Source organism: Streptopelia decaocto (assembly GCF_964273445.1).
Source record: "Streptopelia decaocto genome assembly, chromosome: 22".
NCBI classification, from domain to species: Eukaryota; Metazoa; Chordata; class Aves; order Columbiformes; family Columbidae; genus Streptopelia; species Streptopelia decaocto.
Window position 1 is genome coordinate 4803804 of NC_138677.1, and position 3264 is coordinate 4807067.

Consider the following 3264-nt stretch of genomic DNA (forward strand, 5'->3'; position numbering starts at 1 on the left):
GGGCCGGGGGTGGGGCCGTGGGTGGGGCCGGGGGGGCGGGATGGAGCCGGAACCGGCGGCAGGACCCCCCCGCTCCCCGGGGAAAAATCGGTCTCCATGTGCTGAGCCCCCCCGGCAATGGGGGACGCAGCAGCGCGGCTGCCCCTGTCCCTGTCCCCACTGCGGGCAGCCCGAGCTCGGTGACCCCGAACCAGGCTGGGGGGGGGGATAACTGCTCTGCTGAGCCCCCCCCAGCCTCACCGAGCTCCCCCAGCCCCGCGGGGGTACGTGCCACCCCCAAACCAGCGCCTGCTGCCGCTCGCTGCCGTCTAGTGACCAACAGCCGGAGCGGCTGCACGACAACGGCAGCCACCGCCTTTGGGGGGGTCCAGCGTCCCCCCCCCGCCCTGGGGTCCCCCCCCATCAGCAAACCCATCTGTGCAGCACAAACGTTCAGCGTCTTTCCCCTCGCCTGGTTTTGCCCTTTGCCGCAGGAGCGCTGGTTACTGGGGGGCTGGGGAGGGGGCTGGGGGTCACAGGGTGTTGGGGTCACAGGGTGTTGGGGTCACAGGTGGGGGTCCAGCTGGCACCCCAGGAGCAGCAGAGATGTGCTCCGTGCCGAGGGCCTGGGGAGCAACAGCAGCCCCCCCCAACCCTGCGCCCAAAGCTGGGGGGTGCGGGAACAACGTGGGGCCCTGCGGACCTGAACTGAGAAAGCTGGGGGGGCAGGGGGGGGGACACCGCTCTGGGGGTCCCCACGGGAGAGATGGATCCGTCCTTCTGCGAGAGAAATACCCGGAGGCTGCGAGGAGCAGCAGGACGCGACCTCCCCCCGGGTCTGGGGGGCAAATAAAATGGGGTGAAAAAGCAGGGGGAGCCCCCCAAGGGAAAAAGGAAAACAAGGGGGCACCCGGATTTGAACCGGGGACCTCTTGATCTGCAGTCAAATGCTCTACCACTGAGCTATACCCCCTCTGCTGGTTCTGTTGTACAACGTACTGAATAACCGAGCTGCTGCACACGAGTGAGCACCAGTAAACACCAGTGCCCACCCGTAAACACCAGTGCGCACCCTTAAACACCAGTGTGCACCAATAAACACCAGCGCACACCCGTAAACACCAGTGTGCACCCTTAAACACCAGTGCACACCAGTAAACAGCAGCGCGCACCCGTTAACACCAGCGTGCACCAATAAACACCAGTGTGCGCCAATAAACACCAGTGTGCACTTCCACACATGCACATGCAGCTGCAGTGCACCCCCCCCAAATCTCACCTCCCCCCCAGCACACACACAGAGTCAGGATGCAGGGCCCCCACACCCACCCTCAGTGCTCGGGGGGAATGTGGCACCAGCACCCCCAAACCCCCCCCCCCTCTGCAGAGAGCGGCATGGAGCCAAACCCCGAGTTTGCTGCAAAGCCGTGAACTCCACTCAGGGGGCTGGGGGAGCCCTGAGGCTTTTGGGGAGCGGAGCTGCCGTGCGGGACCCCGCGGCGCGGGGGGGATTAGCTGGAGACAGCGGCGTCGGGCCGGCACCCAGCGGGAGGCGGATGGGGGGAGCGGCCGTGATTGCGCCCGGGGAGCGGGGTCAATATTTGCTCCCTAAGCTGCTGCGCAAACGCCAGAGGGGGGGGCACACGGGGCCGGATTTGGACATCCCGGCCCGCAGCGTGTCCTGGGCACCGGCACCGCCTGGACCATAGGGACAAAGGTTTAGGGTCACCCCGCTGCAGCTGCCGCTCTGGGGTGTCCCCTCGCTGAGCTGCCCCGTTCTCCTGTGTCACCCAGCGGCCTCACCGCCTTCCTTTATACGGATCGGGGAAACTGAGGCACGAAAACGGGGTTACCCGGGGCAGCAAAGTCCCAAAGAGAAACCCCGAGGGAGGGTGATCCTCCCTGCAGCAGCACACGGCCCTGGAGCCTGACGAGGGGACCCCCCGGTGCACCCCACTCCCAGCGAGCCACCAGCTCTTGTCTTGTCCCCCCCAGCAGCCCCTGGGGACAAACCCCCCCCCAGAACGTTGCCTGCAGCCCCCCCCATGCCACACTCCAGCAACTGGGAACACGTCCTGTGGTGGCTCTTCCCAGTTGGCAAAGTGTATTGGAGAGAGCGGGGGGAGCGCAAGGCGCCCTGGCTGAGCCCCCCCAGCATGTTTGGGGACATTGTCTGGGGGATCCGCTCGGGGGGGGCCATTCACAAGTTTGCTCAGATAAGGGCCAGGACACGCAAACACCTCGTTTGCAAAGCCATTAGGGAAGGTGCAAAGCCCGTCACCCCCCCGGGACACGTGTGTCACCCCCGGGGGGACGTGTGTGCTCAGGGGGTGGCAGATGGGGCACACAGACACCGGGGCAGACGCCAACCGTGTGCCCATCCTGCCCTTCCTGGGGGGCACAGCGTCTGCCCCCCGCTCCCTCCTGCCGCCTCCCCCTTGTCCCACCGCGCCAGGAAAGGGGGACAAACCCGGGAACGCTGTTGGATGGAGCCACAGGGTGCCCCTGCCACCCCGAGCTGTGGGGGACCCGGGGCACCCCAGGCTGCACCCAAGGGTGCTCGGGGCCGGCGCTGGAGCCGAACAGGCGCCGGATCCAGACTGCTCCGGGGGGGCTGTTTACCTTGGGGCTGCAGCACCCAGCCAGGGGAAGGCTGGCAATTATGTAAATCCCTTAACCCCTGATTGCCTCCTCCTTCCCCATTAGGTGGGCAAACAGTTTTAGCAGCGGGGGCCAAGATAGACCGTGGGCTACATAAACCCGCTGCCCCCAAACCCGAGCAGCCGGTGCCACCCACCAGCAGCACGATGGTGTCCCCAGCTGTCCTGTGCCTCGTCGCCTCGCTCCTGCCCGCCGCCTCCGCTCACCTCTGGGCCTGGATGTACTCCCTGCCCCAGCACCTGCCCGAAGAAGCCGCGCTGGGCAGGAGCGGCAGCCCCGGGGACAACCTGGATGAGGTGAGTGGTGGGTGTCACCCCCGGTGTGGGGGTCCTGAGGAGGGGTGGGAGGTGCCGTTGGCAGCGGGGATGGGAACCGAGCTGGGAGCAGGAGTGGGAACTGGTTTGGAGCAGGGGGGGAGCAGAATTCGCAGCAGGGTTTGCAGCAAAGGTGGGAGCAGAACTTGCAGGAGGTGGGTTTGGAGCAGGTGGGAGCAGAGGTGGGTGCAGAATTTGCAGCTGGATTTGCAGCAAGTATTCAGGGGTGGGTGCAGAATTTGCAGCTGGATTTGCAAAAAGTGTTCAGGGGTGGGTGCAGAATTTGCAGCTGGATTTGCAAAAAGTATTC